Consider the following 27833-nt stretch of genomic DNA (forward strand, 5'->3'; position numbering starts at 1 on the left):
TAAGCAGAATACCTGCTGCTTTTTAGTGAAAGCTATACCATTTGCAAGGACATTCAGGCACACCTGCATCCATCTCAGCACTATATTCTAACAGCTCTGGGTTAGGTCCTGTCTCCTTAAAATGGTCCGTATAATGAGGAATGAATACAAATCACTGCTCTTGACAAGGGAGAGAAACAGCTTCTTCTGAAGGACTTCAGAGTAGAGGGCTTGGATTGCTTTTTTCTTGTACTTACCTTCTTGTCCTAATTTTGAAAAGAAATCGAGGCGAAATCAAGTGGAATCAATATAGTAAATAAATAATGCTTTGTCTTTATATAGCTTTTTCTACACAACAGTTTCACGGAGTCCTTGTGATAGTGCTATTTCAGGCATTTTGCATCTTATGAACCTAGCTGTCCTACCGCTGACTGAAATTGATTGCTTTTGACCTCCAAATAATCTACTTACAGCGTACGCCGCAGATCCTCAACTCTTTCTTCCAGTGAGATTTAGTGTTTACTTGTGGTCCAGTTTTAAATGTGCAAAGGAAAAAGTGAAGTCCTGCTTTCTCCTGGTGAGTATTCAGCTGACAGATGCATCTTAATAGCAGAAAAATGTTGGAATTATAGACTTCCCCCCCATATTATTTTCCTCCCACATCATCAATTATATTTGTATGAAATATCTTGTACAACATGAAGGAAGAGAAATTCACAGCTTTGTGCATATATAGGTTGTTATTTCTTCCTTAGGGGTTGGATTCATAACACAGGTGTCTGAAATTAGCTGTCCAACTTATCTAGTCACCCCAGCACCCTTTATCGTTGAAGGAGAGAATAAGGCACCTCCAGGGGGGGACTTTATATTACCCTAAAAGGGGCATCCAAGAGAGGTTGAGTGGAAAACCTTCTGGAGATGACTCGTTTTATAAGTAATGATGTGCTGTGTCTATTGCATCTATAAAGTGAAATATTCTTAAGCTTAATTCTATGGAAAATAGCTTTCCTTCTGAATAAAAATGTTAAGTTTTAGACTTAAAGATGTTTCTCAGCCCAAATCTGATCCAAAAGGTGGCATTTTCCTGGTTCTTATTTGTGAAATCTTAAAAAAAGCCTTCATATTAACCTAAATATATTTCTTTGATAATTTCAGTGATATACTTCAACTTCTTTTTTTTTTTTTTTAAACAAAATAGCTTAGTTTAGTTCTAAATATAAAGCTGACCGTAAGTAGTCCAGAAATCTTGAAAGTGCTTGCTTAAGGAGAGATTTGCTTTTACTGCTTCATTTTTTTACATTATGGGGTTTTTTTACATGCCTCAGGAAAGAACATAGTGTTCATCTGAAACCCAGATAGCCTGTGCCTGATTAAATCAAGCTATTTAAATAGTAGTTCTTATTATACTGCAAAATATTGCATGCATTTATTCATTTTTTATTATTATTCTTCCTAGCTGAGATAATCTACTGTACTTACTGATGATGCTCTATAAATCATTCTGCTCTACATCTTAATACGTCAAAAGAAAACATACTGGGTGATAATAAACAAGTATCCATTTAACTCAAGGACATTTTTATTGATGTGCTTCATAAATACTATATTGTAAATATATAACTATAAAGGAAATTTATCCTAAAAAATAAAAAACTCTGCAAGGTCAGTTCAAGAGTTATTTCAAGAAAATTTTTTGTACTTGCAAACCCACAAGGGACCATTGTAATCATATAGTCTAAACACTGGTTGAGCCCAAACTGAAGCATTTCATGTAGTGACTCCTGGGGTGGGCAGAATTAGTCTTCTCTGTCATGTGAAAACAAGTACGACTGAGAAATACAGCACAAAAACATTTGTGATCTGGCATAGATTAATTAGGAAACCAATTATAAGTAACATGATTGATGGAGGCAAAACAGAAATATCTGTATCACACTGGGAAAGATTGGTCTGCTCATATTTACACATGGACAGAAGGGTGCACACGGATGGAAATTTATTTATTTACTTAGTTAGTTATTGTACTAATGCTAAACTAGCAAACTAAATAGGGCTAAGTTTTAGGGTTAGGCTTCAGGGTTAGGCTTGAGGGTGGCCATATGATAGCCAATGCTATTAATTTCTTATCCCTCTTCCTGGGATGGCTCTGTCCCGTACAAACCAGCTTATTCCCAGACTACAGCCAGTCATGATCTAAGGAGTAGCAGAGTCCTGGAGCTGATCCCAGGAGGCAAGATGGATGATGCGACCACATTCATCTGAGGGGAAAAACTGAATTCAGTTATCTATATGTGAACCGTGATATGTTACTCATTCTCAAGGCCAGAGAAAGGTCTCTGGCCTATTTTATTATTTGCTTCTGTAGTTATAGTCCATGGAACCTTCTCTCACATCCAGCTGTGAGTGATTTGGTGTGTTATTGCAAGGTCAGTGTCATGGTGTTGCTAACTAAATCTCACAAAATTTTAGTTGTGCTCTTTTTACCCCTTCCTCTAAATGTATTAACTTCAGTTCAAGATGTGGGGTGTTTGGCATTTATAACTTTGCAGGTGTTCTGGATATTTGTTATGTCCCCAGGCAGTCCAAGAGGCATGTGTTCAAGAAACCTGGCCCTGTCATGATACCTAGACTAAAGAAGTGGATTTGTATGACATTGAATGGTGGAACATATTTCCTGCAGGCATCTGAGAACACAAACAGAAGCAAAGAAAAGCATAATCTCCCATAGTGACCACAGCAATGGTCTGTTGCTTTTGCCAGCGCCATGAAGAGCATCTCATATAATCCGTAAAATAAGTGTGGCAGAATGAAGTAGTTGGCAATGAGAGTGGGATCGGCTTTGCATTTGTGATTTTGTGTTTCTCAGTGAAAGCCAGCTCTTCCTCAAAAGCTCTCCCCAGTAAAATGACTGCCAGAAGCCCTACTTAGAGAGATGCTCCCTCTACATTGTTATGCCTTTTAAATACCTAAAAATGTGTTCACCATCCCTCAGAAGTTTTCCCCAGAGCAGCCACTGCTCTGATCAGCCCCATAGCTACATCCCTGGCTGCAAGGTGCCAGTTAGGGGAAGAAAAGTCACATTTGCTCACACACTTTAAAGTCTGGAAAAACTCTCAGCACTGTGGGAGCCATCCAAGAAACATTACATTCAGCTTGTCTGACCTGCTTACCATGAACCACATCAGTCTGTCTCACTTCTTCAGTAGATGTTATGTGTATGCACTTAGATTACAACACTGAATTTTTTTATGAATGTTTTATCAGTTCCTTGCAGCCAGGATCCAAACTACCCCTCTCTGTCTTCCTTTGCTGTGTGTAAAACTGCATTTCCTTTCCCTCTCTGGGTAGAGAAGATAAAGTGATTCAAAACTGGGCAGTGTTCCTTGGGGCTAGCAAAAAGCCCTGTAGAGAGGCTAGCTGCTAAACACGGAGAAATATATGGATTTGATCGCTTTTCTTGTCTTTTAGTCATTAGTTTTAATGAAGAGAACGTGGTCACCCGGGAACGATCATGGTTCATTACTCCAACGGTGGATTTAAGACTGTTAGCATTACGCATTGTGTGGCACACTCATACCCTTGAGTTGTAGTTGACTGCTCAATCCTTTCCTCACCACTTCTCTTTTGCTTTCCAGCTCCATTTCACACCATGCCTGGAGAGGCGTGTGGGCAAAGAGAGGGAGAAAGAGGAGAAATGGTGAGAATGGAGTCAGAGAAAGGCTGCAAGGCGAGGGGGTGCTGGTGGTGTCCTTTTGAATTCAAAGCAAAAGGTGAAAGAAAGAAGCTTGAATGAAATCAAATCCATCACAGTGGTGTTTGATCACCTCCATGGGTGGCTCATCAAGAAGGTGAGAAATGATACTGCAATGTTTTAGAAGTAAAGTTCTCTGACAGTGCTATGAGAGCTGCTGAAATTAAAGAGCATTAAAGCTTGAAACAGCAGTGATGAGGGACAACAAACGTGCATCTGGGCTTAGTGGAGCTGCAGAGATGGATGGAATTTAGAAATTTTTGAGGTGACAAAAAGCAACTGGATTTGGCAAGCATCCCTGTGAAATGCAGATTAATGGAGGAGAGGCTGGTCTTGGCAGAGTCTGTGTGACAAAGTCGAGGACAAAACCAGGAGGGCTTAGACAAGATTATGTTGAACTGTGACAGTCATCCTAAACCACGAAGGAGTTCAGCTTGTCTCAGTTAGCTGAATTTTGAATCCTGATAAACCCATGTGCATACTTCAAGCAGCTTGAAAACCAGCATAACTGAAACCATATTGGATTGCAAAGTGTTGCAAGGTTATTCCAGTTAAACCACAGAGTTCAGAGCTGAAACACTAATCCATTAACAAAATGGGTCAGAAACAAGAGAAGACATATTTTACATTTAAAAAGCCTCCCATAGATGGGCATATTGCAATTGCCACATCAGCCTCATAAAACCGTTGCCAAGCAGGGCAAAGACTGATTTCTCTGTTGTTCAGATAGGGAAGCTGGAGCACAGAGAAGGCAAATAGTCCTGTAAGAAGACACTGGCAGAAATCAGAAAGGCTAGCTGAACTATTTGTTCTCGCCACTACACCAATTTCTTCCTTATACTCAAGAGTGAACTGAGTATATAAATATATGGACGAGAAGAAATTGTTAGCATGTTTAGTGATATGTTCTTCAGGACAGTTAAGTACCTGCTTTTTCTCTCTCAAAAGTTTTATTTATTCCCCCTTAAAATGAGCTTAATTATATGGTAGCGTATCAAATATTATTCTGATGCATTATGTCTCTGTGGCTCTCTTAAGAAGGTCAAGATGTTAATAGGGAACAATGTAGAACTAACCAGAACAGTAAATGGAGAACATTTGCTCTGTTTCTTCCCAGCTAGAAAGTTGTGTGTAATTGCTTTCCTTAAATGGGAACGGAGTTTGAAAACTCTGCCAAAAGTCCAAGATAGAGGTAAATATTAGTGTCAGAGTACAAAAAAGGATAATGCTTTTTAGTTTTATAGCACCTTTCATCCAAGCTTTTCAAAACATCTCAGATATTGATCAAGGATTTCCAAGATATTTTTTATAGCTAAAACACATCAGTACAATTTTCCCGTCATGATGTAAGTGGTGAAAAGCAGCTAGAAGAGAAAGAGTGCTTTCTGCCTTTTGTTTCTAACTGCTGAAAAAGAGAAATCAAACATTTTAATTATATATTTTTTTGAAATAATATGTTCTTTTATGTTTATGTGTGTGTTTAAGGGGGTATTTGGTTAGAGGTACCTAAAGAAAGAGTTCCTGGAACTAGAATGAACACTTTTTATGTGATTTTTTTGAAATAATTTTTTGGGGTTTCACTCATATTAATTTAAAGTCTATTTTATAGCTCCTTGGATTAGCAGAAGATTAAATGATGCTGAAATCAGATATGATGAAGCTCATTCATGTTCTTTCCCCATCCTGATTCCAGCTGTTACTCAGCCCCTGTGGCCAAAAGTTTTTGCCCTTTCTACTGCTTGTGTAAATTGTTCCTTAACCAGTTTTATTCAAATTGGTGCCGTTAACATTAATGTTTTCCATAAGACGTCTTTTCCAACCTGATTCCTTTTGACTGTGGAGGGCTGAACATGGTTATACAAATAGTTACACTGAAGGCCGTGCAGGTACAGTACTCTCTGGAGAAAACTCCAAGTAGAATGTAGGTATGTTCACAGTTCAGTCAATCAAAACCAATCAGAAATTTAGAAGATGACCTAATGCCATTTGCATATCCTCGTAATTAGCTATACATTTATATTTTGTTGTGTGAGCTCAGTAGCCAAAGGGATTTTTCCAAGTTTTCAGAAACAGAAGCCAGATTTAAGGAGAGCAGTATAGAAGCCAAGAGAGCTTTAAACAGAAAGATTTCTTTCCACTGCAAAAATTAAATCAAAACAAAATGCAGAAAGGCAGAAACAAATCTTTATTATCCAGGAATGTAATGTAGATAGTGTTATTACTCCTACAATTGGAAGAAGAGTTCCAATAAAGCTTTGAGAGTTAAGACATCTTCTTGCTGTATTTCAACTGAATTCTTAGAGAACAAATTATCTTCAGGGAATCATATGCAAATGTGACTTGAAAAGTTGTCCTTTTTTTTCCCCCCAGCAACAGTTTCTAGAAAGCTCTGAAAGCGACACAGGTGTTGTTTAAAAAAACTAAGATATAATTAGCTGAGATTTGGAGAGTTACTAATGATGAGAAGCAATTTGGTCGTGCTATGTTAATGTGTAAAGTGATTTATAAGGGGAGCAGTAATGAATGTTGTCACTTCTAAACAAAATAAAGCACTTGGAAAGAACATTGATCAGTTCTTTTTTTTTTCTTGTGTGATTTTTTTTTTCTCCCAGGATTTAGGTGGATGAAGATTGCAATATCCGCAAGTTCAACCAAGTTGCGTTAACACTGTGAGTTGCAAACTCTTCTTCAAAGATGTTTCTCTGACTCCTACATAAACTAGCAATTTTCCTCTTTGCTTCATAATCTATTTTAATTTTGATCCCCCCTCTGTCCCAAAGGCAAGGGCACATTCAAGTAAAGCAGAGGAAACTAGGAATTGCTAATATTAATACCATCTAGCTCAAGGTGACAATTAGATTCTAATTTTGTTTTATTCCTTCTTTTTATAAAGAACACCATGCCCTTGCCTAAAGGCAAATTAATAGAAGTTTATTATTACAAGCCCTGCGATCTAAACCAAAGTATTTTGCAGTCATTTTTCTGTTACTTGTGGTTATCCAGTTGGTACCTTAATGTGACAAAAACCTGCCCAGGAACTTCTGTAGTGTTTCTCTCAGTGTAACCCACTATTTATTTATTGTTAATGTTTCTTTACCATCCAAAGTAGTTTGAATAATGAAAACAACAGTAATTTTAGTAAATGCGGTATTCTTGACAAAAAAGGTAAAATGAATTCTGGGTATTGCAACAATAAGCAATGAACAAGTACTCTTCTGAGACAGGGAAGTGAAATTAATTTAGAAAATTAAACATATTAGTACACAAAATATGTTTACTATTTTGCCTATTAAGGAAGGTAAAACTTAATGACATTTCCATACTAATCTTTCCTTTTTCAATTAAGCAGAGTCAAAATATACTAGAACAATACCCTACTCTTTATCTTTTGATCTCAGAGAGCAAATAAGTTCTTTGGTTGCTACTAGAATTAGGGGAAAACGAGGCTTGACTTTACCAGGAAAAGGATTCATGTGTCTGGAAAGTCTGAGAGGTTAAAAAAGCAAACAATTTGTCTGCGGGCTGCAATTGAATATAATCGAGTATGTGTGGACACCTAGGCACTTGTTTAATCACCTCCCCTCCGCCTCCCTATGAACAGGATGGTGATACCCAACTGACCATTTGGTCTGGGCCATTGGTGGGCGCAGAAGAGGTCACTCCAAGGAGCATGTTAACATGTAAATGGTATAGAGTATCACACGCAAGTTCTTGACCCTGTGCCATGGTCCTGTTTGAATAGCTAGGACCTATTCCATTTCCTAAGAACTTCAGAAATTTATCCAGGTAAACAGCACAACATCTTTCTAGAGAACTGAGTGTCATCCAGTGTAAAAGTGAACAAACTGCAGTAATTTCTCTAGCTGTCAAAAGGCACTTGACAGAATTAGCCAGAATTAGAGTATACATCTCCAATTCTGAGTAAATGTGGATTTAGTTCTCATTTTGCTTTCATAATTGGATCAAGACATAGTGAAATTGCCTGGATGCTTCCGTGATAGAATCAAATTAGTTCCCCTGCATAGTCTCTTAGGAAGAGGGTGGAAAAGGGCCTTACCAAGGCTTCCTGCCATTCCCCAGTTCTTTCTATTTATTTACTGAGGCTCTGCAATTATAACAAGGCAAATACAACTTGCTGAATAGCAAGAATACAAATGTCGAATGAAAACTATGAAGAGCTGCCCTGGGCGCATATAATAATTCTGTTGCACACGCCTATTTATATTTCATCAGGTTAAATCATTAGAGCTCTACCAGGACATAAGCAAATGTGGTTTGGACTGAAGCTAGTGCAGCTGCCATGAGGTGACAGTTCCAGTTGAGATCAGTGGAGATGACCTAAATCTGCTTGGGGTCCTCTCTGGGGCAACCACAACAAGCTCCAGATGGACAGAAGTGCTCAGGAATTCTTCTCCAAAGATGGCTGGAAGAGGCCTCAGACTTGATGAAGATTGATTGATAGCAAAGGAAGTGATCAAAACATGGATGAGATGTTGTAATAAGTAGTTTAGTGCTTCAGAGTTGGTTCAAATCCAGATGCAGCAGACTGACCGCCAGCTCTTCAGAGGCATACAAAGGATCAGTGAGTTTTAATCAAATCTACCACCATGTGCTTCTTTCCATCCTTAATCCTGACTTGCCATATCAGATGGGAATAGTCTTTATGGAGACATCCTTCTCTCAACAGGTCCATCTTATCTTACCCAGGTTTTTGAACTTTTTCCTTAAGGTTTCCTTTTCTCTTTTTCTTTCATATTTGTACACGCATTTCTCTCACCTCAAAATCCTAAGCATAATGTATCTTCTTCTAGCAGCTCCAACATTTTTTTTCCTCTCTCTTCCCTTAACCCCACTGTCCTCTCAGCTCACTCCACTAGGCCTGTCTTGGCCTATTTCCATGCAAATCTATTTACCCTGCATTCCATCCCCCAATTTTTTCTGCTTTTCTAGGGTTCACATCCAAGAAACACCAAAAAGCTATACAAAGCTTAACAAATTCCCATCAACACATCTAGCAGCACTATACTCTACCCTGAACTGATAATAAGAAAAATGGTATTGTGACATCCAAAGGCATGAAATAAACTTTCTCTTCAGGAGCTTTAATTAGGAGCTCGCTATGCTCACCTTGTTTTCCTGAAATACATTTTAATTTATGACCACAAGGTTTACCACCCATGGTGAGACAGGTATATCACACAACAAGATTTCCTTATGACTTCTCATACCCTTCACCATCTTTTTTTTTGTTTCCAAAAGAACCCAAGTTTTTCTTTGCTTGCTTGCTTGCTTGTTTGATTCGTTCATTTGTCTTTAAGGAAAGGAACAAATAATACTCCTTGCACTGGGAAGGTACTATCTGTTCCAGACAGCCTCTTGAGTATTCATATTTTTCAGATATGGAAATAGTTTTTCATCTAGTTAATAAAAAAAAGGAAATCAGAGATCAAAAGCCAAGCATCTATTGATGTTTTAACATTTTGTTTCTTTATTGCTTTTGTTTTCAGAGAGAACAAAATTACAATGACTGTTTTTTAAATACAGTTTGGTTATAGTGTTGGCAGATTGATGAATCCTGACACTCAAAGTCCTTGAACAAGCCCTCAGAAAAAAAATGTTGGGAGGAGACCTTCTTCTATTAAAATAAAACAAAATTTTACTGATGACTTCACAAGTCCAGAATTTCAGCGTGTATTATAAGTGCTCTTCAGACAGACTTGATGATGCCCTTCAAACCTTGACTTCTACAGAAAGAAAGAAGAGCCTATCTCTTGTCCCTGTTTCCTCTACGACTCCAGAGTTTTTTATGGTGATATGTTTGCCTTATCACTCGTCTTCCCTCAAAATCTGCAGAGTCCAGTCCCAGAAACTCCAGCAAAGTTTTTCTTTTCTTCCTCACTACCTTCCACCATCCCTTTCAATTCATTCTTATAAGACAGTCAGTTCTGCAGTGCTGTGACACTATGTGTGGAAGTCTCATCCAGTAATCACCTGGAGAGATATGGGTTTAGCTCCCTTGTTCGCTCCTAAACTTACTGTATTTTTATCTCAAGGAATTGCTTGAGCATTTGTGCTTGAAATACTGATTTATGGGGCTGGCCTTAAGTTTTCTGAAAATATCTGTTCACTTGTACTGGGGTTTTCACTGTGAAGGGGAGAGAAAGGGTACCTTGCTCCCTACAAGTCCTAATTCCTTAACATCTCCATTGGGAGAGACAAAAATAGAAGTTAGCCACCATCATAATGGGGTTAAATTAACATGGATTCTTGCATTTCGTAGGTCTTTCTCCAGGGTGTCATTGAAGACGTCCCCACTGACCTCATGGGTTCTTTTCACAGAAGTCACCTAACTAAATCTCAGTGTTATGTCAGATTTGAATTACTTCCTAGAACTTAATTCCTTACCAGTTCCCAGGGAGGTACAGTCATTCAGAGGAACATTCCTTTTCCACACAAAAACTGCCAGGACTTTCCTTTCAAAAATCCAGCATCTCCAGTACAATCCCAAAGGCATTTCCTGCAACTGTTCAGTGATCTGAATTTCCAGGAAAGTCATTAAACAGGGAAGTTGTGTATAAGTTGCTAATAAATCTTGAGTTCTGCACTTCCGTGCCTTGTAAATAAAATCAAAGAGAAATAAGGATCCTCTTGTCATGACTTAATATAAAACACTGTCACACTGCAGTAAATCATTTACATGTGCAGTGATTAGAACTGTGATTTAGAATCATTTCAGACACCTACAGTAAATAATAAGGCTTTTCAGTAGTGATTATGTCAGCCTACATCCTGTAGCCTTCCCATTCAATTCCCTTTTCAGGACTGTTTTTAGGGGACCTACAGGAAATTATGTGGATCAGTTGACACTCTCCCTTTGCCTTACTTCCTTGTGGCTCTGAGTCACAGGCTCATCTACACTGCACACAGGCTCCTGGGCTCCCTGCCTGAACAAGCCAGCAAGTTCCCTTCAGGAAAACATCCAGAAGCCGTTGGCAAGATAAACCTGACTCCAGACAATTGGCTCCAAATAGTTATGGATGTGAACCTTGTCTAATTTTGCTCCCCTTCATCTGAAGCAGTCCTTCAACACTATCCCAGCAAGATTTGTACATTCAAATACTCCTTCTCCCACGCACAAACATGCCTGCCATGATTCAAGGAATGAAATGTGCCCTCATTGCCATGCTATAAAAACAGAGCTCTGGTGTATTACGACACTATGCTCTGAGATGAAGGAAACACCTGCAAAAAGACCCCAGTAATTCCCTGCCTCTCCCCACCTGCGTTCCTCCCCTAAACATCTGATAATGTCTTGCACAATCCCAAGATGTTCTTTCCCTGAAACCCATAACAAGCCCCATACCCCCCCTCCCCCCAGTAGCCTCCTTTCAGTCTGTGGGGTGCTCCAGGGAGCCTCTTGGATGACTCATGGTGATGGGTGTCACTCTGGATCACGGGCTGAGCTTCATTCAACAGCCCTGGTAACAGCCAGGGCAGGGGGTCCCTTGGCTCTGGCTGGGTGATTGATGCTCCTCTGCCTGTCGTTTGTCTCTGTGCTCCTCTGTGATCTTGCGGATGAACCTTTCATCACACAACCTAATAGCATGAGATGTGGTAGGCATATCAGACTTGAAGGGACCATTAGCTTGTCAGTAACAAACAAGCAAGTGGAAAACATTTAACCTAAGGATGCCATTTCTTCTGCACACGTACAAGTTTGGAGTCAACAAATTCCTTACTATGCTACCACAAACTTCAAAACTTTTGTGTAGAAAACCAAAAGTGACAAGAACAATTCCTCTGAGACTGATTCACTGCTTTGTGACAGCTATACTAATACAGCAGACTTGATGTATTTACCCTGGAAGATGTGATCGTGAAAATAAGAAACCTATGTCTATCTAAATGCAAGCTGTGTTTTTTAAAGACATTTTTCTCTTTGTTCTTCATCAACTGTTGAAACAGTACAGGTAGAACTGTGCTTTTTTTTTTTTTTTTAATTGCTGCATTGTGGAATGGAAACTATTTAAAAATTTATATTAAATAAGCCAGAGTTTCAACTGCCAAAGTGGTAGGTGGTAGGAAGGGAAAGGGAAAGGTAGGTGTTGAATTAATAACAGAAGAAACATTCTATATATATATTTTAATAAATCCATTTACATTCTAAAAAGAAAGCAAAAAATAGCTTTTGAGAGTTAAATAAGCATAAATCTCTCTACTTGGCACGCTGTACTTTATGAGTGCTTATACCTCCATCCAACACCGCAGACTCTGCCTTGTCATCTGTGACAGCCCGAGAACGTGAGCTGTCCCCTCGCTGTGCTATGGTACGACGCAGCCTGTCGCCCAAGGTCATCACGGACTACCTGATGCTCTTCTTGCCAAAATTGAAGGGAGACACTTTTTGCCTTAAACAAAGAAAACAAAATAAGCAACAGAACAAGAGCAGATAAAAACAGGAGTAAAAAATAGGCTCTTTTTTTTTTTTCTTCAAACAGAAGTTTCTACACTTTGTTCAGCTCTACAAGAAGTCCCTTCTTTTTTTAGGAACTAAAAGAAAGCAAGTATCTTAGAGAAAGAAAGATAAGAGTGTGAGGTAGCTACACATATTTTCAGGTTAAAATGTCTTCAGCCTGTCTTCTGTCACTGCTGCGTTTAATGCTTGTTAGGGATGTGGGAATGTCTCTGTGGTTGCTAAAAATAATGACTACTCCATCAGTAATGGAATGAAACGCCATGTAACACATTTTGTCTGTGTTTTAAAGTGCTCTGTACTTAGCACTCTTAAGTCATAGCTGAGTTTTTACATAAGAACTAGGTGGAAACAGAAACTTCTCTGGAATTTCTATGAGCAAAACGTTTTTTTGAACAAGAAAAAGAAGACTATTTTAGATTTTAAATACAACAAATATTCCATAAAATTTTCATCCAGAACTATTGCAATGTTCAAAACATTATTTATATCAATATAAGACATAGAATAATATACATATAAAATATATGTGTATAAAATGTACACAGTATATAAGTTTACATTAAAAAAAAGAACCAAAAGCTGTCCTGATTTTGGCTGGGATAGAGTTAATTTTCTTCCTAGTATCTGGTACAGTGCTGTGTTTTGGATTTAGGATGAGAACAATGTTGATAACACACCGATGTTTTAGTTGTTGCTAGGAGTGCTTACACTAGTCAAGGACTTTTCAGCTTCCCATGCTCTACCGACTGAGCAGGCTGCAGGTGCTCAAGAAGCTGGGAGGGGGCACAGCCAGGACAGCTGACCCCAACTGGCCAAAGGGACATTCCACACCATAGGACGTCATGCTCAGTACATAAACTGGGGGAAAGCTGGCCGGGGGGGCTGCTACTCGGGGACTGGCTGGGCATCGGTCGGTGGGTGGTGAGCAATTGCATCACGCATCACTTGCTTTGTGTATTATTATTATTATTATTATACTTTATTTTATTTCAATTATTAAACTGTTCTTGTCTCAACCCACGAGTTTTTCTCACTTGTGCTCTTCTGATTCTCTCCCCCATCCCACCGGTGGAGGGGGGGGGTGAGCGAGCGGCTGTGTGGTGTTCGTTTGCCGGCTGGGGTTAAACCACGACAAAAGGTAACAGTTAAAATGAAACATAAATATTTTGACATTGTAGAAACAGTTGATCCAAAATGATTGCCTTCACCATTTTGTGCTTGCATTTCACTTTTTGTCAAGTCTGTGTAGTTCCATGAAATGTTTGGATTTGATTCAAATTTTCCCTTTTGATTAAAAGTGTTTTACTGGATGCTTTCCAGGGATGTCAGCACCCCCTTTTGATGGAAAAAGCAAGGACTGACCATTAGTTGAGTATTTATCTATTCAGGTCCGTGTCTGCAGAAAGTTCCACCTGGTCCCTGCTCAGGGATCCCAGTGTCCTTTTTGCCCCTCCCATCATCTGCTCTCTCTGCTCGCACATAACGCACTGTCCTGTCTGTACAACAGATCACAATTTTTCAGACTAAGTCAGAAAATCATAGATTCCGAGCTTTTGTTATACTTACCCAAATCCCTATGAAGCCCAATTTTCTGAGTAATTGATTAGAAATTTTTAATAACAACTAAACTGGTTAAAAAAGTAACAGAAATTGTTTTGGCCCTGAAAATGGATCACCTTATCTTTGCAAGGGGTGTCTCTTTCTTTTCTCTGTCTACACAGGAAGAGTAGGTGATTTAAAATGGCCAAGGTAGGTAATTTTCAGATGACTGAAGTAAGGTGAAATCAATTTCATCCTTACAGTTCAGTTTCTAAGTATTTCCTCTGCTGCAAGGATGCTAATTTCAATATTGGTTGCGGGTGGGTTTTTTTTTTTGGGGGGGGTGTGTTTTGGGGGTTTTTCCTCTTTTTTTTTTTTTTTAAGGTGAGATGCATTTTTTCTTCACTTATGAAGATGCATCTTTTTCTGAATTGTAAAACTTCATGAAAAATGGTGTGGTGGTGTTGATGGACAGCCAAGGGGAACACAGAGAAGAGTACTTTATTTCTTAATTTTCCAGTTTTATGTTGGATTATTGAAGTTATGAGTATGATTTATTGTAGTATTTCCTGTGTGTTTCCTATGCTGAAAGAGTATATTGTGAGCTGTTGAGAGCAAAGGAAAGAAAGTGAATGGCTTTCATCCTATAAGAATTGGTGAAATCCAGTTTCAGTGGATGGGAAACAATACCTTGATTTGATCTGAAGAACATAAGTGACCAAGAAGACCACGTCTGCTGAGCTTTCTAAGAGTTCTTTAAAAAAAATTCCATTCTGCTTCTTTATACGTTTTTCCCTAGAATATCTTTTTCTGGCATTCTTTTTCTGACAGCCTGAGAAATAACAGGGGTTATCTCAGCAGCCATGGCTCTGCCCCTGAAGAATGAAGACATAAGGTGACATGTGCCTACCCCGACTTGAGGTGTCTGCAGGGATGATGCTCAGGACTGGAGAGTCATCACACTCTGATCCAGATTATGTCAGATCTCTGGATCTACAGCAACTTCATTTTGAACAATTTGTAAGATTTTAATATAAATTTACGTTAAAGGAACTTTGTTTCATTCTCCCCTGTTTACTTGGGTGGAAAGGGATCAAAACTATCCCAACAGTTTGAATTTTTAATAATCACATATAGTTCTGCAAAATTGGAACTGAAATCTAAAAAGTCAACTCTGTCAACAAGAATTTATCGTTATTGGAGGACAAATTCAAAAATTTTGCAAGGTACTTTGTTGCATTTTAAGCTTGTCTCAGTCATTTTGTTTTACTTTTGATTACTTTCTTGACTGAAAATATTAAAGTGAATAACCAAACATATTTTGACCCTTTTTCTTCAGGGACATGATGATACATGTTTGCTGTAATATAATAAAAACAAGTATCTGCTTATGCATTTTTTATTTTAAAAAAAGCTCATATTCATTGTTGGAATACAGTCACAGGTGACCAAAAAAATACATAAAATACTTGAAAAATTGGTATGTGATAAGCACTGCTTTCCAAACTGGACATGTCCTTCTCACCATTAATTTTGTTTGATAGTGTCCCCCCACTGTATTTTATCCTTTGTTTAGAAAGCAAGTCCTATTGGAGGGGATTCTTCTCATTATCGTTGAGTGGGATTCATCTCACTCAGCTATAAAGACCTGAGAGTCTATGGGTGGTGGAAAGTTGGGCTTTTCCAGCGTGGTGATTCAAGTATAATTTCAGATAGAATCACACAGAATTGCTGGGTTTGGCAGGCATCTCTGGATATCATTTAGTCCTAACCCCCGGTCTGCTTTGACCAGAGGGTCAACTAGAGCAGAACCATGTCCAGTTCGGTTTTGAACATCTCCAAGGCTGGTTACTCCACAACATCCTTGGGCAACCTGTTCCACTGTTCAACCACTCACACCACAGAAGACTTTTCTTATGCTTAAACTGGATTTCCTGTTTTTCAGTTTCTGCCCATTAGCTCTTGTCCTGTCACTAGGCACCACTGAGAGGACACTTGCTCTGTCCTTACTCCCGCCATCAGGTATTTATACACATTGATAGATCCCCCCGAGACTTCTCTTCTCCAGGCTGAACTGTTCCAGCTCTCTCAGCCTGTCCCTGTAGGTCAGATGTTCCCATCCCTTTATCATCTTTGTGGTCCTTCACAGGACTCGCTCCAGTATGTCCTTGACTCTCTTGTACTGGGTGCCCAGCACTGGACTCAGCACTCCAGATATGTCTCACCAGAGCTGAACTGAGGGGAAGGATCACCTCCCTTGACCTGCTGGCCACCCTTCTCCTAGTACAGCCTAAGAAGCTGTTGGCCTTTTCTTGCCACGAAGGCACATTGCAGGCTCACAGTCAACTCATCATCCACCAGGACTCTGAGGGACTTTTCTGCCAAGCTGCTTTCCAACCTGTTGGATCCTGGCCCATCCTTCTGCATGGAGTTATTTCTCTTCAAGGATTAAAAGGAAATATAGAAAGATCACTTAGATTTAATGCTGAAATTTTAAAACACTGTTAGATGACTCACTCACAGCAATGTACCTGCATAGCACCTTAAAACTGGTGCCCTCATTGACACAACTAAATATTCAGAACAAGTTGTTGGCAGAGGTTGAATTGCCTCCAAAAGGCCTTGTTCTTTCTTCTTTTTTCTTTTTTTTTCTTTTTTTTTTTTCTCTTAGGAAAATGGAATGTTTCAATTTGCAGGCAAAATTATGTCGGAGAGAAGTGACACCTATTATTTTGTGTCCTCTACAATTCAGTTTGACTCTGAGCCATGTAGAGTGTCTCTATAACACCTATGTTCCTTAAAATACAGCTCATCCTTACCCAGGCAAATGGCATCAAATGGTAAAGCCTCTAGAATGTTCTTCACTCTTGTGAGCATGCCAGGGATTTAATTTATCAGGAGTTATAAATTAGCCAGTAGGAGCATATGCTGATTATTTTTTTAAGAAAATTGGGGGTGGGGAGCAGGGTAACACCTACTCAAAAATAACACAAAAGCAAAAAAACCTCCTAAAAACCAAAAACCCAAACCAACAAGGTACTCTAAACTTCAGAGATATAGGATGTTGCAAATGTAGACTTGCCTAAGGCAAAAAACATGAACATATTCCACTGGTTTTAGAATTTAACCAATTCCTCTCAAGCAAATCTGTAGAATGAAAGGATTATGCAAGGCTGTGTTTATGCAGGTTACAAGAGCCAGGCCTGCTATAGACATTGCTTACTTTTAAGACTGAATTCCTGAAATCAAGTTTGTGGATGACAATAAATTGAGGGGGTGCAGTCAAGACGCTTAAGGGCAAGGCTTTCCTTCAAAGGGATACGTACAAGCTAGAGGAATTGATTGACAGGAACCTCCTGAAATTCAAGAGGACAAACTGCATTCAAAAATGCATAGATTAAAACAGGAGAAGTTCCAACGGGGTATAGGAAGGAACTTTTCCCCCATGAGGACAGCTGAGAAGGGGAACAGGTTGCCCAGAGTGGTTTTACAGTCTCCAGCCTTGAAGGTTTTTCAGGACTGGACTGGATAAAACCCTGAGTAGCCTGACCTGACCCTGTAGTCAATAGTACCTTGAGCAGGAGGCTGGACTAGAGACTTACAGAGGTCACTTCCCATGAATTATTTTATGATTCTATATACTGACATTCATACAATTCTTAATGGTGGAATTACGATATTTTAAGTGCGTATAACCCAAAAGTCATCTGTAAGAAAACCTATAATTTAGCAGCAATGTGGTTTATATATCTACAACTGCATTCATATATATAAACACATACACATAATATACGTAAAATTTATACACATACATATAGATATGTATACACACAGACACAGACACAAACATACATATATGTGAATATACTGACCTGATTTTCCTTGGCAGCCTGCATCTGCTTCCTCAAAGCTTGACTTCTCTCTTCCAACAGCTCTCTGTTTTGTAGATAATCATCTGAGGGTGCTGTATCTATAAAACTGAGTGCTATATAAGGACTTTTATTCAAATAAGGGTGCTTTTAAACAATTGTGACTTACCTGAAAAGGAAGGTAACCCCCTTGGAAAAGGGTAGGCCCTCACTGTTGTCTCCAGGCAAAATCTTGAAATAGAAAATACTGATCGCACACATACCCTGATGGGCATCCTTTTATCCCTTGAACTTTGTTTTGTGCAATCCATGCATCTTTCTGTATGTCATCTGCCCATTGACCTGGTATTCTGCAAAACCTGGCTCCCCACAAGACCCCAGAGTATCATAGTCTCTGGCATGCCTCAGTGGGGCTGAGAGCTATCATCCTTCTATTCAGGGGCAGAAAAGACCCAGGTCTTCAAGATCATTTCTGCATCTAATTCCTCTTGGCTTTAATGTATTCCAACAGGAAGCAAGTGCATACACACCTTTCAGGGACTGGAACTATGTAGTCTGCTAGAAATCAGAGAGAATATGTATGAAGGTAAAGAAATTATCATTGATCCTCCCCACAGCAACTTGATTATCCCTTTTCTGTTTCTCAGAATTACCCGAGTCTTAAGAGCATCCTGATCCAGTCCATTTTACATAACATCAGACTCACTTTTGATGCTACCATTTGCTTCAAGCTCTTTTAATCTTTGAAGAAAATTGTTCCGGTCTGCAAATTGAATGGATCATCACTGAATTGAAATCTAAGGAGGGACATGAAGCGCTGGTGCACTGACTCCCCCTCCCACTGCCTTCATTATTTAATGCAACATTTAAAAAGTGACTTAAACTTATAAGAACTTACAAGCATCCTCAGTGCATTGAGCAGAAAGAGCTAGGGTACTTTTTTGATCAGAACGGTTTATTCCATATGAGCGTGTGTGTGCTTAAGCCATTTTGTTTTTCAAAGCACAGAGACACACCTCTTTATTTTATTCTTCATGCTTGAATAAGTTTCACCTTCAGCATGAACTTTCATATCTTCTCTCACCTGATTCAAAGAAAAGCAGAGCAGTGTTCCTAACAACACATAATGCACCAATGTTGCATAAAAGTAGAAGGTATTGCACAAGACTGGGATGTAGACTGCCAGATAATGGTTCTCCTTGTTTTCAGGTGTTTTCTTTGTAGAGTCTGAGCCAGCATTTGACACCTTTGGCAAACTGAGTGACAACTTACTCCTTGAGTGACCCCACAGGAACCGAAGGAACTCTCTGTGGAAAAGGCTCTTCTCCAAGAGAGCAGAGGCAAAGCTATTTTGACCTACAAAACTGTGCAAGAGCGTATCCTACTGGACAGGATTTGGGTAGACAGGTGGCTTAAGAAGCTCATGGCAGACTGAGGGACAGATCCTTCATCTGCCACTGTTTGGGACTAGTTCTCTTTGACAGTTTCTGTGTATTCCCATTCAGTGGCTTTTAGCTGTGACCATGAAATGCTATATCTGATGGGTCTTCACCCATGTCTGGAGGCGATGCCATTCCCCTCTTTCACATATGAGTGTGCATAGCTCTCTGTGCTGCAGACAGGGAAAGGAAATATTTTTCACATTTCAGGCTAGATTGCACCTTTATCTAGTAGGTTAGTTTATTATTAATGTTTTCTCCTACTTTTTGTAGGAAGCCTTCATCCTGGGCCCTGCAAGGAACTGCACTGGGGCTTGACCATGTTTTGAGTGTGGTGCTGGACCAAATGATCTTCAGAGGTCCCTTTAAGCCTAAATCAGTGCATGTTTATGGCTTGAAGCCAAGTCAGGAATATAAAAGATGTAAATCAAGATAGTAGTTTGTACTAGGCATTCCTAGGATGGTGCTGTGTGGGTGCTAAGGTTCCAATATTTAGACTAAAGAGGGTAATGTGTCTATCCCCCAACATGTAGGACATCACTGCACATAACTGGGTGGAGATAATGGGAGGAAAAGAGGAGAGTGGTATAATCTCTGGGTGCAAGTTTTCTTGCCTTCCTTAGTAAAGCACCCCTCAGATGACTTCATTTCTGTGAGACTGGGGCCTAAAGGTAGTGCTTGCCATCGGGAAATTCTGCTTATGCGTTGACCACATGTATGCTTCGCCATGGTTTTGATCACCACAAGACAACACAGATGGTTCAGACTAATTTGCCATTTTGTGCTTACAGCCTGGTACTCCAGTAAGCCTTTTGGTATTAAATCCAGCCTGACTTCTTCTCATGTAGGATCCAAGCTAAAACAGATTCATATGATTATACCATGCCTACCTGGCACCACTGAAATCAAGATAGCAGTTAATACCAAAACAGACTCACTTTTTAAGGCCTTGTTAGCAATCACCAACAAAACACTCCCCTCAATATATTCTTGAAAACATCAGAATATGTTCTACATTCATGTCTACTATCCTTAGCAATTTGAAATGCATCACTTGGCACCGATGTCTGTATGTCAGCATCTGTGCATGTACTGAAAAAGGTGCACAGAAGAGAAAGAGGAAAGTTTTCTTTCCACAGGAGATGAAGCAAACAAATGTAGAAGAGAAAACACCTTGTTCCTTTCCCTCTCAATAAATTTTGATCCAGGCTGCCCTACTTCATGTATTTAGCATCTTTTCCTGATCCCTGTCAGAACACGATATTGCTTTAAACGGACTCTCAGTTCTTATGCCCAGAAGAGAAGGGCTTGATTTACTTTGCCAGATTTCTTGTCAGTTCCTGATGCCCTTAAACTCTACGAATCTAAAGTAACTCCAATTTCTGTGCAGTTACGCTGCACTTAAAGTGGCAAACTGTGTACAAAACCGGCAAACTGTGTGCTTATTCTTCGGGTCTCAGGTGGGAATCAAAACGGTGCTACCACAAATTCAATCTTCTCTATTGCCCCAATTCCTAAATGCCTACTATGAAAGGTAGATGATATGGTGATACAAGTGTGAAATAAAAAGGGAAAACCTCGAAGAACTGTATTTGCTCTTCTGTGTCCATGATTCTGACATCCTGTGATTTTCTTCTGGTCTTTGTATCTGATTTATCTTCTTATGAGAAGGGAGTGGGACTGGAGGACTGGATGGTGCGCACCAGGACCCAAATCTGAAGAAAGGATGCAGCCGGGGAATGTACCTGAACCCAAGAGGTAGGAACCATTTTTGAGTTCCTTAGCTTTAGATGCTGCCTCTGCAAAGAAAGATAAATTGTCTAATCTGGCTCTGCCTCATTTTACCCACATGCAAAATAGGGAGTGGAATATTAATTTCTCAGGAGTGTGCAAGGCCCTGATTCAGACTGGGGAAAAAAAAAAATCCATGGCAGAGTTAAAAAAGGGTGTTAAACACCAAGATATTATTTATGATGATAAAAGGGATACTTTCCACATTCTCTGTTTTATCTCTTTGTACATTATATGGCAAATTCACTTGAATCATGACCTTTATTTGGAGTGTAGCCATAAAAATGTGTGAGCAAGAATTGTGGGTGATGACTCTCTAACTAAAACCGGACCTCTGAATGTCCTTGGTCTGACACAGTGCAACAAAGGATGATGCATTTTAAGTTTTAAATGAGGTATTTAAGGTTGAAGAGGGGAACATAAGAAAAAACAAAACAGTATGTGTGTGTGCATGTGTCTGCTCTTATAAAGGGCTGCAGAAGCCTCAAAGTAAAATGGCACCTCACTCTCCAGAGTTCATAGCAACTTCAGATGTTTAATATACAGAAAAAAGGTGTTTGACAACTTCAAACTCCATGGATCAGAGCAATAATGACTATTGTTTTACAGTGATATTTTTAGTCTAAATTAAAATAGCTGAAAGTCAATGCTGGCAGCAGAATATTTTCTTGCAGAAGTGATTCATATAGTAGGGATTGTTACTTTCTTTATTTAAAATATATGCTCCCACACAACTCCCTCATCTCCCATCAAAACTCCTCTTGAAATTACTATATATTTATTCTTTATAAATAGCCAGTGGTTTTTATAGTTTATTCTTGGCCTGATCAACAGTAGGTTTGACCTTGACTTTGAAGGAAGCAGGATTTATTGTTAACAAATTTTATAATTTTCCATCTCAGTTCTTTCCATACAAAAGTGTATTTACTTTTTCCTTTCTATTTTTCTTCAATCATCCATGCAGTGTCTTGTTTTGTTTTGTTCTATTTATTTTCTTTCTATAGCACTCTCCAATTTTTTCAGTGTTTCTTTCATTTATTATATTCTCTTTGTCAGTGTTTGCTCCATGGCTGAATATTTTACATTTATCTGCATTAGATCCCATTTCTACCTATAGCATTGATCTTGTATTTAAAATGTTCCTGTTTTTCTTCATCTGGCTACTCCTAATTTCTGAAGCTTTCATCTATTAGCTTGAAATATACAATTTCAATACTGTAGTCATAGTTATTTATAAAAATATCAAAAACCTGCAGACAGAAAACAGATCTTTCCACAAATCAGTGACCCAGATTTGCTCTGAGCTGTTTTCAGATGGAGTACATTTACTGTGACAACCCTTAATTTATATTGGGAAAGATGAAAATATAACAAGAAGTGACATTGGAATAATTTATAATATTTAAGCCTCCTTTCCCTTGTATATAGAGGAGCCTTCCACCCAGAACCAAAAAGAAAACTCGTTTGTAAGACCATACAAAAAGAATCTTCTATTGAAATTATGTGCTAGAAACAAAATAAGGACTTCTAATTAAAAAAAAAAAAATCATAGAATCATTAAGGTTGGAAGAGACCTCTAAGATCATCGAGTCCAACCGTCAACCCAACACCACCATGCCCGCTAAACCATGTCCCTAAGCGCCTCATCTACACGTCTTTTAAATCCCTCCAGGGATGGTGACTCCACCACTCCCCTGGGCAGCCTGTTCCAATGTTTCACCACTCTTGCAGTAAAGATATTTTTCCTCATGTCCAATCTAAACCTCCCCTGGCGCAACTTGAGGCCATTTCCTCTCGTCCTTTTGCCAGTTACTTGGGAGAAGAGACCGACCCCCCCCTCGCTACAGCCTCCTTTCAGGTAGTTGTAGAGAGCGATGAGGTCTCCCCTCAGCCTCCTTTTCTCCAGGCTAAACAACCCCAGTTCCCTCAGCTGCTCCTCATCAGACTTGTTCTCCAGACCCCTCACCAGCCTCGTTGCCCTTCTCTGGACACACTCCAACGTCTCAACATCCTTCTTGTAGTGAGGGGCCCAAAACAATCACGACTATTTATATTTTTTTTAATAATTACTTTACACTCAACAAATTTGGAAGGTCTAGATTAATCACTTCAAGATCCCTTTCTCCACCAAATCTTATAATTTTCCTCATTTTTTTGTTCTCTTAGTGTATCTTGGCTGTCAAGATTTTCCCTGGATCATGGCCTCTCCAAGACTAAAGGCTTTAATGGGTAAGGGAAGGTGTAGTTTGGACTATCAAGAAGAATGGGGACATGGCAATCCCTGGCAGACACTATTCTAAACTGAAATATTTCCATTTCCTCTAAACAGCAGGGTGTTTCTGATAATTGTATTTGTGCTGCAATTTAGCTATGGAAAGCCAGCTCTCCCTATCTTACCTGCTGCTCATTTGTGAAGTATGGATTCAGAGCCCTGTGGCATGTTCGGCTGGGCATATACTTACACTGGATTTCGCATCAGTGAGATTTTAGCTGCTCATAGGTTAAAGCTGGACTTGGTAACAGTGCTGTGGTTGAACCTGTCTCATTGCTTTTGTGACTCAGTTTGTATTTAACCAGTATAGACATACACATGAAATCTCACATTTTAAAAACAGGACAGAAGTATTTCCCTACCTCTAAGACATATGGTCAGTCCCAATGAATTGTCTATAAACATTCTTCAGTTGTTAGATGAGAGATGTTACATCTAAACACCATATCACTGTTGTCAAATATTATTATGCAGCAGACAGCTAATATTTCACTAGAAATTTCAGGCTGGAATGTGCCAAAGGATTGTTAAAACATATCTGTCCAAAGGTATCCTGAAGGCTGCATTTAGGACCTTTCTTACCTTAAAATCAGCTTGTTTGTCTTTAATTCATCTCTCTTTCTATATATTCACAGTTCAACACCTATTATAGGTCCCAAAGTTTTGCTTTAAAACTGAATAATAGGTCCTTAAAATTCTCCATAATAGAAATAAGATGGAAATGTAGCCATTATCCGTCCCCTTCTTCTGGGATAATTTTGAAGAAATCTCACTGATTTAGAGCCCCTTTGCTCTCTCTCATCTTTCCGTTCGATACACTGAGAGTATTAACTGTATACTCGCATTCACTAGGAAGTACACATTGTGCTCTTACATATGACATGGTTGGGTAGCAGCTTTCATTTCCATAGAGGTTAGGACATTTTCCATTGCTTTTTTTTAATAAGGCATAAGCTAGGCACACTCCATATATACACATGTTTATCCCCAAAGTCCAGTGGCTTATTCCCAGTTAAATGATTCTGGGCTGCTCTGACTTGAAGATGTGGAAATATAAGAATAAGAGACTTCTCAATAATCCAGTTCAAGCCCTGTCCGTCAGAGCCTTGATACCATATAATTACCTTCAAAAACTTATTGTGCTCTGTTTTGAATGTAGTTGGCCTTTGTTCCTCCTCCTCCTCTTGAGAGGCTGTTACATAACCCGATTGCCCTGAAAACCGAAAACCTTGTAATTTTCATCTTACTTGCATTCAATATTCCATTTCTACCTGTTTTATCCTGACCCTCACTGGCTTTTCAAATAAATCAGACTCCTCTCTGCTTTCACCCAGCCTGCTCCCTCTCAGTCTTCATTTTGCAAGGCTGAACACACCGCGCTGTTGCATGCTTTCTCACTCCTGAAGAGCTTCCCGTTCCCCTGACCAACCGGGATGTCTCCACAATCGGTTGTTCCAGCTTGGCCTGCAACTTCAGGCTCAGTTGAAAAGTCCAGAAGAGCAAGTAAATATCTGATTACTGGAATTTCATGGCAATGGTTATATTTTGCTGTGTTTTTAGCTATAAATCATGAGTTTACTTTTCATCATCCTGGCAATACTGGGCTAAGAATGCTGGGCTAGATTTAGGGATTGGGTCTGGATTGACAGCTGATGTGTGACAAAGATTAACAATTGCTAAAAAAGGGCATTTATTATTGTTTTGTTATTTTCATGAAATTGTTTGGTGAAGTTACGCCAGCCCCATTCTCAATATGAAAGGGTTTTAATGAGGGAAAAGACAGTAAATGCTGCCAAACCCAGAGATCCTTCACCATAATTTGTTCAAATCTTAGATCCAGGAACATGAACTGGCATTCTCAGTTGCAGAGGCATTCAGGGATACTGCAACTCAGAATCTCTCTTGTTTGCCTTCTGGACACTTGTATTACACCCATAGTAATTCCAAGAGACATGTTTACTTATTGGAAATATGATACTGCCATGTGCTAAAAGACTTTTCTTATTTAGGCATTTGATCTGTTTAGTTTACACAAAAGAATCTTTCTATTAAGATGATATTGGGGAAACATTTTGTTGTTGGCCTCTAGAACTGCACATAAAAACCTGGAAAGCACCCCCCTTAAAAAACAAAACAAAACAAAACAAAACCAACCAAAAAAAACCAGAAACAACCCAACGCTTAACTTACTGAAAGAATGATTTCTTCCTCTCAACAGACTCAGGTCTGCACAAGCAACATGGTTTGTAATTCAGAGATCATGGAATAAAGGAGGCAGAGAAAACAAGCGGGAAAGAGAAAGTCAGATGGAAAAGCTCCATGTATCTCCCATAAGATGAAACAATTACCAGGGTGTCGGGAAAAAAGTATTATTATTTCAAGCCAAGATGTTAGGGTTCAACTGATGGGCAATAAAGAATTTTCTACCCATGCTGAAGATGTAAAAATTATAGGACTTGTAAACCAGAGGCAAATAATCATAGAATCATAGAATCATTTAGGTTGGAAAAGACCCTTAAGATCATCAAGTCCAGCCATTAATCTAACACTACCAAGTCCATCAGTGTATATAAATAAAAAGTGTAACATACCCCTTTTTTTTTTTTTTAATTCTCTTCTTGTCTCTGTCACTATCTGGCATCCAGAATTGGAGAGTGTTAGGCAATGAACTATTAAAAAGTAAGTGTTAAGATGTTTAGTTTTATATGTGACAGTTGTGGTCCGAGAAATTACTATCTAGCAAGCCAGTCTGGGCACAGTTAGGATGTAGGTGGGAGTTGCATACTGAATAATTACATTATTAAATTGGGGGTGACATTTTTCTCATGCAGTGCTAGACAATCCCAGCCTGCGCACCTGGATGCTCAGGTGTTCCTTTGTAATTAACGGACAAACCCAGCCTTTTTCAGGACAGTTTTAGGCACTGCTTTAGGACAAGATGAATTGGTCCATATGCTTCATTATTGACTGACAGTAATGGGAACCGAGATCGACCAGTTTCATTTACATAATCCACATTGTTTATTTTTCTCCTTGAGCTGAATTCCCATGATAAAGCAAAATTAAATTTTTACACTCATTTAACTTCCTCAGTTGATATTTGCCAATTATTAGACAGGATTTCTTGCTCTGTATCTGTAGCATTCAAGATGTTGAGACAGTCTTCTAGCTGGGTGTTACATGAGCTTAGATTAAGTAGCTTGGGAAAGGCAAATGAGAAGATGTGTTATGTACAGCACAGAACAAATAATATATTTGTGCAGATTTCTAAGTTATTAATTAAGGATATTTTCCCATGTTACAGGACACTGCATACTGCTTGAATTTATGACATCATAAAATGTTAGGTATGTGGTCCAACATGGATTTTGGGTGTCTGCAGGACAGAAAACATATTCATGCAAAGATAAAAAAAAAGTCTCTTTTCCAGTACGACACACCTCAGGGAGATTCCTGGTATTTGAATAACTTTTTTTTACCCTTTTCTCTTTTTTTCCCCCCCTAAATAAAGAATCTTAGCAAATCCTGGTTGTATCACGTTAAGTAATACCATTGTATATTCTACAGAGCTCAACGACTGTGATGATGATAAAGTTGAGTATTTATGGGTAAGGATGAGGGGGAAGGCTAACGAGGCAGATATCCTGCTGGGAGTCTGTTATAGACCACCCAACCACGATGAAGAGGCAGATGAAGCGTTCTACAAGCGGCTGGCAGAAGTCTCTCAATCACTAGCCCTTGTTCTTGTGGAGGACTTCAACTTTCCGGACATCTGCTGGAAATACAACACGGCAGAGAGGAAGCAGTCTAGGAGGTTCCTGGAGTGTGTGGAAGACAACTTCCTGACACAGCTGGTAAGTGAGCCTACCAGGGGAGGTGCCTCGCTCGACCTGCTGTTCACAAACAGAGAAGGACTGGTGGGAGATGTGGTGGTCAGAGGCCGTCTTGGGCTTAGCGACCATGAAATGGTAGAATTCTTGATTCTTGGTGAAGTAAGGACAGGAGGCAGCAAAATTGCTACCATGGACTTCCGGAGGGCGGACTTTGGCCTGTTCAGGACGCTGGTTGAGAGAGTCCCTTGGGAGACCATCCTGAAGGGCAAAGGGGTCCAGGAAGGCTGGACGATCTTCAAGAAGGAAGTCTTAAAGGCGCAGGAACAGGCTGTCCCTGTACGCCGCAAGAAGAACGGGCGGAGAAGACGACCGGCCTGACTGAACGGGGAGCTTTTGCTGGGACTCAGGAAAAAAAGGAGAGTTTATCACTTGTGGAAGAAGGGGCAGGCGACTCAAGAAGAGTACAGGGATCTCGTTAGGTCGTGCAGAGAGGAAATGAGAAAGGCAAAAGCCCAGCTAGAACGCAACCTGGCCGCTGTCGTTAAAGACAACAAAAAAAGTTTTTACAAATATATTAATGACAAGAAGAGAGCCAGGGAGAATCTCCATCCTTTATTGGATGCGGGGGGGAACATTGTCACCGAGGATGAGGAAAAGGCTGAGGTACTTAATGCCTTCTTTGCCTCAGTCTTTAGCAATCAGACTAGTTACCCTCAGGGTACTCGGCGCCCTGAGCTGGAAAACAGGGATGGCGAGCAGGATGAACCCCCCATAATCCAAGAGGAAGCGGTCAACGACCTGCTACGTCATCTGGATACTCACAAGTCTATGGGGCCGGATGGGATCCACCCGAGAGTGCTGAGAGAGCTGGCGGAGGAGCTAGC

Source organism: Pygoscelis adeliae, unplaced genomic scaffold (assembly GCF_000699105.1).
Source record: "Pygoscelis adeliae isolate BGI_AS28 unplaced genomic scaffold, ASM69910v1 Scaffold88, whole genome shotgun sequence".
NCBI lineage: Eukaryota > Metazoa > Chordata > Aves > Sphenisciformes > Spheniscidae > Pygoscelis > Pygoscelis adeliae.